This window comes from Nannospalax galili, unplaced genomic scaffold (genome assembly GCF_000622305.1).
Source record: "Nannospalax galili isolate Female #2095 unplaced genomic scaffold, S.galili_v1.0 scaffold32, whole genome shotgun sequence".
Taxonomy (NCBI): domain Eukaryota; kingdom Metazoa; phylum Chordata; class Mammalia; order Rodentia; family Spalacidae; genus Nannospalax; species Nannospalax galili.
Window position 1 is genome coordinate 990,287 of NW_008335297.1, and position 12,142 is coordinate 1,002,428.

General features: G+C 44.3%; 1 pseudogene; it reads left to right on the forward strand.

Moving 5' to 3' along the window:
* Nucleotides 1-10,540: 10,540 nt before the first annotated feature.
* LOC103731604 lies at nucleotides 10,541-12,142 on the forward strand (annotated as a pseudogene).

The following is a 12,142-nucleotide window of genomic DNA, read 5'->3' on the forward strand; positions in this document are numbered from 1 at the left end:
ACTTTTGCATATCAAAAGACACTGTCAAGAAAATGAAATGACAGTCCAGAGAACAGGAATATCTGTTAGTCATACCGCTGATAAATGGTTAACATCTAGAATATATAAAGAAATCATAAACTCAACAAAAATACAAGTCAAAAATGGGCAAAAAGACTTGAACAAAAATTCCTCCAAACAATCTATAAATCACCTATACGCACTTAAAAAGACAGCCAATACCATCAGTCATCAGGGAAATATAAATAAAAACTACAACAGGATATCACATCCACTAAGGAAGGCTATTCTTTTTTTAATGCATGAAAATACCAAGTGCTGTCAAGGATATCAAGAAACTAACTCTCATGCTTGGATGGAGGGAATGTAAAATAATGTCACTAGAAGATAGTCTAACAGTTCTTCAAAAAGTTAAACACAATCAAAAGTAAACAAACAAATATGCTTTTAAAAGAAAGTTTAAAAGAATTGAAAACAGACTCAGACACCTAGAAACCAATGCTCACAGGATTATTCTTCACCACGGTCAAAGGGGGAAACAGCCTTAAATGTCTACTGAGAGACAAACAAAATGTGATATGCCCATAAAATGGAAAGTTAGTCAACCACAAAAACAGTAAAATCCAGGTATGTTACAATATAAATGAACTTTAAAAACTTGTACTTAATGAAAAAAGACAGATATAAAAAGATTTTGTGAACAGTGCATACAATTCCATTTAGAGGCAGTACCTAGGATAGGCAAATTCATGGTCACAGAAAGCAGAACAGCAGGTTACTAGGGAGCAGAGAGGAATCACCGTTAAACACATGGTTACCAGATGATGCAAGAGTTCTTGGCATGGACAGTACAGATGTCTATAAAACACTGTGAATGTACTTAAGGCTGCTGGATTGTATGCTCAAAAACAAAAATGGCAATTAATAGAAATTTTACCTCAGTAAAATATTTTAAATATAAGAGGCAAATGAGTCAGGAATTAATACATCTAATTTCAGTCATAAAACAACTTATTCTACAAGTGGTATCTGAGTACCCAACATGCACCACTCACTGGGCAAGCCAATGATAAAGACCAAACCAGCACTATCACTTCTGTAATTTCTTGCTTTTGAAAAATAGCAGAAAAGCATGTAAGTCAAAAAGATCTCCAGAAGTTTTGAGGCTCTCAGGACGTGTCTACAAATTTTTTCTAAAGAAACAATTCAACAAAGCAAAGAGGTATGTATGTGATTCATGATCATTATTATAAAGAAGGGAAGAAAATGTCCAATAAAAGAGGAGTAAATGATCACTTAGCAATATGCTAATACCATGTATATCATGAAAAAGTATTATGAATGCTACTTATAACCCAGAAAATTGTTTTATAAATTACATTAAAAATTCTTAATCCATAGCCAGAAACACCTTTAACCTCGGTACTTGGGAGGCAGAGGTAGACAAATCGCTGTGAGATTGAGGCCAGCCTAGTCTACACAACAAGCTCTAGGCCAGCTGGAGCTATAGGGAGACCCTGTCTCAAGAAGACCGAAAACAACAACAACAACAACAACAACAACAGAAACCTCAAGCCAAGCCAGGTGTGGTAATTTATGGTCATAATCCAAACACTTGGGGGTGGAAACAAGAGATCAGGCGTTCAAAACAGGCCAGTCCCCACTACATAGTTGGCTCATGATCAAACTTAACTGCCTATCTGTCTCAAAAACAGACAAATGACTAGGATGGTAAGAGATATGTAAACTATGTGGCTAAGAAGTACAGATAATGACCATATGGAAACAGAGTCTTACAAGCTCCTGGGACCCTGCTCATATTATTCTATGGCAATGGTGTCAACATACAAAAGCCCAAAGCAAACTCAGACAAAAACCCAGAAATGAACTGCAGACCCAAATCTTAGCTGAAGAAACACTGGCAACTGATTAGTGCTAGGTGAGGAAGAGCTGAGCTTCCTAAAACAAGAAACTCTAGATAGTATGACTAGACCTCAGTGGATGGACTTGCACTGGGGAACAGCTGGGGTCACTGACTTGATGCAGTGGGCCTTAACACGGATAATAGAGTATATGGGTTCCAGTGAGGGGGCCATGGGAGGGTGCTGGTGGGGACAGGGGTATAAAGATGACTAAGATTGTTTGATATATTTTGTATAAAATACACAAAAATTCAGTAAAAACAAATTTTTAAAAAAATACAAATAAGCCAGATATTGTGGCATATACCTGTAATCCCAGTCTTTGGGAATAAAGGAAGGATGGTAGCAAGTTGGAGGCCAGCTTGAACTAAAGTAAGACCCTGACTAAAAAAGTAAAAATAAAATAAAACAAATAAAAAGAAAGAAAAAGGAGTACAATAACATTTCAGGACAGGGAGAGGGCAGGGTGTTAAGAGTAACAGCACTGATGTTATTACACTGCTCCGAGTTCACAGTTGAAGCTCTAACTTATATGTAAAGAACTAAACTAGGTGAAAACAAATAGATTTAGTGTTAATTTATGTTGCTGGTTGAAAAGACTTTGATTATATTGCTGTTTTGCTTTCCTAGTGTTTTAGGGTTTGTTTTGGGTTTTTGTTGTTTTAAGACAGGTTCTTGACATGTAGCCCCAGGCCAGCCTCAAACTCAAAAATGCCCCTGCCTGTGCCTCCTAAGTGCTGGGATTATACAGGCCTGCAGCACCACATCCAAGCCTAGAAAGTATCTTTTAAAAACCTTGGATTTAGGCATTTATATGTTTCCCCTCATGAACTACCACAAATTTGTCATGTTTAAAAAGTTCTAAGCTATCTCCATTTCTCAAATTTGGCCAGTTCCAGTGGAGCTATAAAATACACTACATTCCCTGAGCTTGGATCTACCCCTGTCCCTCTCTCATTATCATCACATCCATCCTAATGTCCCCAAGGCTATGAGGGATCATTCTTTTAAATATAAAAGAAAAAGACAATCCTAACAGCCTGTCTAAGATTCAAAGGTGGCTGCTAAGAGGATGTTACTCTCTGACACAAGGACTCCCAGATGCAGTCCTGTCCAAGCCAACTCAGTGAGTCCCCTCCCTAGCCACTACTCTACCCTTAAACTACAACCACACTATGCCTTGACATGTCCTGAGTAAGCCACGTTATCCAAAGTCCAAATCTTTGTACTTGATGGGTTTTCTGCCCTTCAGGGGCTTTCCCTCCTTCCCTCATTCACCTAGAAGTTTCCCACAGTCAAGGTGCTGTCTCCTGAGTCCCACATTCCTCTACCATGTGATCACCACCAGGGTTGACCCACACTTCAGTCCCTAACTCTGTCCCAGCACTCAAGATACCCTATTGCAATCATTTCTTTACTAAGCCCCATTCCCCTTCCATACCTCCAGCTCCTTGAGGGCACAGACCTCACTCCTTTCCTCATTCGCATTGGTCTTTGGGCTTAAATCCTCATTGGTGGTTCTACATACCAATCTGAATTTGATTGGGGTTTTCTGTATGTTGTTATTTTGTTTTTTGTTTGTTTATTTGACAGTGTAGCCCAGGATGCCCTGAACTCACAACAATCCTTCTGCTTCAGCGTACAGAGTGCTGGAGTTACTGGATTTACTAATGAATGATTTACTAAATGTAACAAAATCCCTCAAATCTGCCCAGTAGATGCCAACAGCAGCCTCACCCCATTTGTGACAACCAAGTATGGCTCTTAGACACAGATAAATGTCCTAGGGGGTGGGAGGTTATGTACGTGGCACAGAGAGTGGCAAAAATGCCCTGGTTGAGAACCAGTGCTCTAGAAACATGAGAAGTTATATGTATAAGGAGGATACTAGCTGCAGCTAGAGGTTTCTTGAAGCATAGTAAGGTTGGTGCACCAATTGCTATCATTCCAGCAGCAAATGAAGACAACTTTCACAACCATAGCCCATCCAAAACCAAAAAACCATCTACTCGCAAGCTCCTTAAGCTCAAATCAATGTGGTTAGAAGGAAGGAATTCTAACTGAAAAACTGAGCATTAGAAACTTGGAAAGTTTTAACATGATAAAGCACACTCACACAATGAGTGCTTTTCTAGACTCTCAAGAAAGCGAACTGGTTTTAACTACTCTGCCAACTCCAAATCAACTGGTTCGTAGTAGCTGCCTGGAACCCAGAACTGAAAAGGATTCTAAGGCTTGATGTGGGCCATCTGAATATGTAGGTATGGGAATAAGTACCCATGCCTGCCACAGACAGGCCAGGGGATGGGAACAGATAAGGTTCACATCCACCTTCAACTTCCTTTATGCCCAAAATTACAGCCCATGAAAAAAAGCGGGGAGGACCAATCTTCCACAGAGACACACACAGAGAGAAGTAGGGAGACAGAGGGGGCGAGGGGGAGGAGAGGGAAATCTTATCATTCCCCTACTTAAAATATCAGCTCTGGTTCTCAGCTTCCAGAGGATGAAGTCCAAACCAGCCCACAAAGCCCTTCCCAATCTCTTTATAACCAGCTCCTACCAAGTGGTCTGTACCACCAAGACCACCAACGATGCAACCAGCCACTAAATGCCTGTTTCCTCAACAGTACACGCAATTGCATACTACCCCCTATGGCTTCCTGGCCCAGGAAATTACTGTGTATCCTTTCTTTTCTGTGATGTTTTCTCCCATAGTTCTTGGAGCCCACTATTATCCAAAGTATGGTCCTTAACCAGCAGCAGCAGCATCACCCAGGAGCTTGTTAAAAAGGTAGATTGTGAGGCCCCCACCCCAGCAAATCCGTATTTACTTTGTAACAAGATCCTCCTATGAATTTTAAGTAAGTTGTATGTCAGTTAAAGTACAAGAAGCACTCTTAGGGAACCTAAGTCCTGCTGGACTCTACTCACAACAGGTACAGATTCTTCCTCAAATCAAAGTGTCCGGTACGTTAGATGAGGTACTTGGGTGGGCTGCCTATGAGACAACGCCCTCCTTTATTCATCTCCTCTATTAAAGCAGGAAATACAAACAGCCCTTCCAGCCCCGCTGGCAGCCAACTGACACAGGTCTAGTCAGTGAGGTGACAGCAGAGGCCTGCACCTGCTCAGGGGGCTTCTGGGAGAAAGTTTATTCTCTAATGACTTCCTACCTTCCTAACAGAATGCAGGGTGACATGTCACCATGAGGGGACAACATGAGAACAAAAAGCCAGTAAGAGCTTCGCAACAGGGTGGGAACAGAATGGCCTGGTTGGCCCTGGACTTAACAAGCTTCTAAAGAACCACAGGACCACCTACCTGCAGACTACTGGTGCCAGCCAACCTGGTGCACATTTCTACTTTGAGGCCACTCTCATTAGGGAACTTCCTTTCTGGTGCTGAATGCATTCCTGACTGGTGGGTAACCAACCCTTCAGTCAAAGGTGAATGAATGAATGGAGAGCAATCTACTGAAGATCAGAAGGTTAGAATTTCAAAGACAGGGCCTCTAAGAATGTCTCGGTTTTGCCAAAGTAGCCTCTGGTCTCCGCTCTTCTAGAAGTATTGACCCATTTCTCTTGGTAGCTTAATGGCTGAAAAAGTGAGCAATGGAAATGACCTCTAAGAATGCGTTCAACTTTGCCAAAATCTGTCCAACAATCCGTCTTTACACATCTACAGTTATTAACCGGTTCCTGCTCTCTCACAGCTACAGAAGTGAACAGCACCTCCCAAAAGCAACCGAAATGTTCCCACAATGCTGACACAATGAAGAAAGGACAACCTCACACTCGGTTCTAGCCTCAAAAGCTTCTAATTTTGAGGTCACTCCCGGTAGCTATGAGCAAAGGAGGGAGCACCCTCCAACGGCCAGCTTAGCTGTTCTCCAACTTTCTCATTTTGAGATCTCCTACATGAACCTCTTTGGTTTTCCAGTCCCTAATCTCAGCCAAGATTTTCCATTCAAATTTTCAGGATCAAACAGCAACCACTTTTTCTTTTTAAGCAATATAAATAAAACATAAGCAAACATGATTAAAAGGGAGGGGTGGACAATGGCAGTGCTGCTCCTCGGCAAGGCAGGACCTTAACCAATGCAGACTCCTCAGTTACATCACCATTCTACCCCACAATCCAATCATTAAAGAAATGTATTTTAGAAAGAAACCTGATAGTGTAAGAGTGAGACCACGGAGGACAAGTCACAGCCTTTGGGTTGCAACAGCAAGAGGTTTATTCAAGACACAGGTACCTGTGGGCACAAAGTCTCCTCGGAGGACTAGCGCGCCCCAGGTTGAGTTCAGGGGGTTTTTATAAGGCAGAAGCAGGGTGCAGAAGCAGAAACGCTTTTTATAAGGCAGAAGCAGGGTACAGAAGCAGAAATGCGGTTATTGGTTAATTTCAAACACACACAGCAATTTCACCAGTAATTTCAAAAGTATGCAAAGATATGGGGTAAGGGCAGGGGCTGAGGGGAAGTGGGATTGTTAAATGGGAGGTGACCTCAGTGACACAGATGTTTTCTTAAGATTTCCTGGTATCGGGCCCTCAGGGGGGGTCAGGAGTTCTGACCGTAAAGCCTGTTTACAGCTTGATCTGTGAAGCTTGACCGGCGCCTGCCTGTCTTGCAGCCTTTAGATAAGGTTGGTCCTGGTTTCTGTTAAGTTTTAACAAGTGGGCTGTGGGTGTCTGAGCACTCATGGCGCCTAGTTTCTTTTTATTTTCTCAATAGCACTGATGGAAAACCAGTACCATCTGCCATAAATAGAAGGCAAATAAGAACAAGTCCAATAAAGCATAACCTTATTAAATTTAGCTACTGTTGAGCCGACGAGATGGCTCGGCAGTTAAGACTGCTTGCCACACAAGCTTGACCATCTGAATTTTATCCCTAGAATCCACACAAAGATGGCAGGAGAAAACTGACTCCACAAAGTTGTCCTCGGACCTTCACATATGAGCTATGGCTCTCATGCAGACACACATACACATACATACACACCACACACACATCATACACATTCAAAATTTAAAAAAAAATAAGTAAATTTAGTTACTGTTGCCTACCAAAGCCTCTAAACTTTAAGCTCAGATCTTGGTTCATCGCCTGGTGTAAAAGCATGTATTGGTCTGTACGGACAAGCGCGGTGGCCCCCGTACCTATTCCTGCAGTGATACCTCCTACTCCTAGCAGAACGGCCAAGGTGAGGGAGATAGGCTCTCTCTTAAACCTGGTGGGGGAATTCTCATAAAAATTCAGTACATAGTCATCCTCGTGCCAGTAAATCCGAGGCCACAGCTGAATTAGGACACAGAAATCCCGGGTAGAGTTTAACATTGTTGCTGACACACATGGGGTGAGCCCCGTACTGCATGCCCAATAGGTACCACTAGGAGGTACTAGATAATAATTACCAGGATAGATTATTGCAGTTTCATTGCAGAACTTGGAGGTAGTAGGGGGGTTTCCGATACAGGTGCCACTAGAGGTCACCTGAGTCAGGGTTAACTGATGTTCCCCGGTTAGACATGCGGGGGGGGCTTCTGTATGGTTAGAGTAATTTCCCTGAATGGCAATGCCCTCATAGTAGGGGGGCTGTGGATTAAGGCACAGCCAGCAGCTCTTAGTTTTTCCAGGATCAGATTGATTAAGTGCCTGGAATGCCCCCTTGATTAAATTCAGGAGCCTATCCCCGGTACCTGGCGGGGTTGGGGTAGGTTTTAGGGGTCCCTGGAGTGTGTTATTGGTTTGATTCAGATTACCCAGTGAGGGAACTCTAAGTACCGAGGCCGGGCGCTGGTCTGGAAGAACGGGATTTGGTCCGACTGACTGAGGCGGGGCAAGGACAGAGTATTCTCTCCTTATTGTAATAAGGCCGAAGGGATCTCTCCATCCCCAGTCAGGGAGGTAAACATATATGCCCCATGTCTTCTGGAGGCTCCAGTCGGCCTTTTTCCCATGCTCTGTGAGTTCTATAGTTAGCCGGTTAGTACCTGTACAGGTTCTGGTCCCTCCATCGGACAGCTTAATCAAATCCCAACTAGAGCTGGGTTTCCAGTAAGTGGTCCCAGCGGTCTCACAGCCCCACACAGCACAATAACCTACTTCCGGTCCCTTGCATGAAGTTATGAGATCTGGTTCTCTCCCATTCCCTGGGCATGCATATACCCCATGAAAACGGCCACCTGTCCCACAGCAAGATCCAGGGAGTAATTTGCAGAGGTCAAAGCTTAAGCTTGGAAAGGTGGCGCCTAAAGTCCCCACCTTAGAGGTCTGATTAAGGGGCTGGTTGTCTCGGAGACCAATCAAAGTCCAGGTTATGTTGTACACAGCTTTAGGTATATAAGTGCTACCCCCGACCCACCAGGCGAGCTCACAGCTCCGAGCCTGGTGCGCCCGCAGGTACCTGTGTACTTCAATAAACCCCTCATGCTTGTTGCATCCAGCAGTGGTCGGTTTTGTTCTCGGGTACTTGGGGCGCGGTGTTTCACGAGAGCGTGGACAGCGTCTTGAGGACGCGGCTCATGAAGCTGCCCACCGAGCGCGCGGACGACGCCGACGAGGGCGCGGCCGCTCCGGAACAGCCGCTTGCTGAACCAGCGCTTCTCCTTCCCGCCCGCCCGGCCCTCGGCCCCGCCACAGTCGCCACATCCCGCCGCGCCGCGCCTCTCCGGGCCCTGGGGGCTTCAAGCCCCGAAACACCTCAGAGCGCTGCGGAGATTTGGAAGTAGCCAGCGGCAGCCCAGGCCTCCCAGCTGGGCCGCTCACGTGACCCGCTGGCGCCACCGCCCAGCCCAGCGCTGAAGCTGAAGACAAAAAATAAATAAATAAATGAAACAAAAAAAATTTTTTTTGTCTTTTTGAGACAGGGTCTCCATGTTGGCCCAGCTGTCCTGGAACTCACTATGTAGACCAGGCTGGCCTTGAACTCACATAGAACCGCCTGTCTCTGCCTCCCAAGTGCTGGGACTAAAGGCGTGTGCCACCATGCCCGGCTGTTTTATTTTTATTCCATGTGTATGAGTGCATCACCTGCAGGTTGTAAGTGCACCCGTGTCATGCAATGCCCACAAAGGGCAAAAGAGGCTGTCAGATCTCCTGAAACTGGAGTTAGCTGTTAGTTGTTAGCTGCCATGTGGGTGCTGGGATTCGAACCTCGGTCTTCTGCAAGAACAGCCAGTGTTCTTAACTGCTGAGCCATTCTCCAGCCCCTTAATTTTTTTTTTAATTTATGTGTATGTATGTGCCTTCTTGTTTGTATGTACGCTACATACATTCAGGGGCCTATGGAGGACAGAAGACAGTGTTGGAACACCTGGAACTGGAGTTGTGAGCTTCCTGATGTGGGTGCTGGGAACTGAACCCAGGTCCTACACGCAGCAAGTGCTCTTAACTTTAGCTCTCCAGTTGCGTTTTCACCCATACCAGTTGATCATTCACTATATTTTATATATATATATCACTCCCAAGGAATTTAACATCAATGTACTAATTTAATGGCAAAAGTTCATATTGCCCAATTTAATTCATAGCATTTTTAGATTAATTTTTACTTAGCTTAAAAAATAATGGGTTTCATTGTGGCATTTCCATATGTGCACTGCATTTAGTTGTTAGGTTTCTTTTGTCTCCTTGAAAATGAAAATTCTCCACCCAACTCCGTTCCTTACCCTTTGATGACAGTATTTTGGGAAGAAATGCTCAATGGCTAGAGTTCTTGTTTAGCTTCTCCTTCCTTTGTTCTAGTCTCTTTGTATTTTCCTACTGTTCACAGTATGTCCTAGCATCTATCACCATTCTCTCTCTCTCTTTTAATATTTTATTTATTATTTTTATTCCATGTATATGAGTGTATTATTGCCTGCATGTATGTGAGTGCACCTGTGTCATGCAATGCTGCAGAGATCAGAAGAGGGCTTCGGATTCCTCTGGAACTGGAGTTAAGGACAGTTTGTAGCCTCCATGTGGGTGCTGGGAATCGAGCCCAGGTCCTCTGCAAGAGCAGCCAGCACTCTCAACCGCTGAGCCATCTCTCCAGCCCCCATTCACTATATTTTAAATCCAGGTACCAGACACTGTGCTGCTCCAAAGCCCCAAAGCCAGAAACTGAGAGAGGGAAGATTAAGTTCCAGCCAAGGGATCAGGAACCAAAGACCCTGCATCTCTCCAATGTTTTGTGAATCAGTAACACATCCGTGAATACCCTTTATAGTTTGAATAGGAAATGTTCTCTACAGGTTTTTTGGAAGGTTCTAGAAACTTAAGGTGGTAGGGCCTCATTGGGGGGGGGAGTAGGTCCCAAAGGGGCAGTGCCTTTGAAGGTTATACCTCCTGTTTTGGCCTGCTTGCCTTCACTCTCACAGTCAAGTTTGTCTATCCTGTTGCTTCTGTATTCCTTCACTGATTTTAAAGCCAGTCTCACACTTCCAATATAGTCTAAAGACCAATAGCTTCTCCAGGAATCCTCCAGGCCTTCAGCATCAGTCTGGAACTGCTGAGCCATCTAGCCTTGTAGACTGAGCAATTACAGGACTCTCGGCCTCTCCAGTGTTATATAGGCATTATTGGACTACTTGAACCATACCATATTCCTATCAGCTGGTAGGAAATAATGGTTGAAGCAGATCACCCAGGAAAGCTCTTTACTGAGGGGCTTAATACAGAAACAAATGAGGAAGCCCTTGAAGCAGTATTTGGCAAATATTGACAAATAGTGAAAGTGCTTTTGATGAAAGATTATGAAACCAATAAACCAAGAGGATTTGCCTTTGTCACTTTCTATAAACCAAGAGGATTTGCCTTTGATACTTTTTTTTTTTTTTTTTTTTTTTTTTTTTTTTTTTTTGGTTTTTGAGACAGGGTCTCCCTGGAGCCCCAGCTGACCTGGAATTTGCTATGTAGACCAGGCTGGCCTCGAACTCACAGAGATCCGCCTGCCTCTGCCTCCCAAGTGCTGGGATTAAAGATGTGCACCCTCCCCCACAAGCAGCTAAGGCTGACTGATTGGGTGGGAGGGGTAACTGACTCTCCCATTGACTCCTTGAAGAGTGTGGGAAGGAGGTGTGACTATAGCTTGCCCGAATAGTGGCTGGAGGACACTTCCAGATAACACTCCACCCTTTCCTCCAGCTCTTACATTCTTTCCACCAACTTCCACAAAACTCCCTGAGCCTTGGAGGGGGGTGATAGGTGTGGAATGATCTTTCTGATACAGGGTCTCCCTGTAGTCCCGGCTGGCTTGGAACTCACTATGTAGACCAGGCTGGCCTTGAACTCACAGAGATCCACCTGCCTCTGCCTCCTGAGTGCTGGGACTAAAAGAGTGCACTACCACACCCAGTGTATTCCATGAATTTTTACATGAGTTCTTCCAGGGGACCACTTCTAGTAAAAAGAGGACCACTACCATGAAGTGGAGGTCCCCCTCCTAAAAGATCAGTACCTTCAGGACCAGTTCGTAGCATCAGTGGAATGGGAAGAAGTACCTCTATAGCAGGAGAAAGAGATAGTTATGGATGCCCCCACAGTGAGAACCCCTGCCTTCTCATAGAGATGTTTATTTGTCCCCAAGAGACAATTCTACTAAAGACAGCTATTCAAGCAGAGGTTACCCAAGTTCTCATGATACAAGAGATTATGCATCACACCAAGAGATTATACTTACTGTGATTATGGTCATTCCAGTTCACTTGATGACTATCCATCAAGATGCTATAGTGAGCGAGATGGATATGGTTAGGATCATGACTATTCAGATCATCCAAGTGTAGGTTCCTATAGAGAGTCATATGACAGTCATAGTAACTCAATGGCTCACCTACACAAGGAGCCCCATCATCTTATGGTGGAAGCAGTCACTATGATGATTACAGCAGCTCACATGAAAGATATGGTGGAAGTTGAGAGAGTTACTCAAGCAGCCGAAGTGCTCTCTACTTACGTGGCCCTGATCGTGTTGTCAGGCAAGAATGAGGGCTCCCCCCCTTCTATGGGAAGGGAGTATCCTTCTCCACATGATTCCTACAGCAGTTTAAGCTTCAGAGCACCAAGAGGAGGCTACTTGGCAGAAATTCAAATTCATCCAAGATCAGGAAATCAAAATATGTATTCAAGGGTGCACTTGGTGCTAAAAATTGCCTTCTGCTTATCAACTGCATCATTTTTAAGTGAATCTCATAAGAATGTGAGGCTGAGTTCTGACCACTCAGAGTGA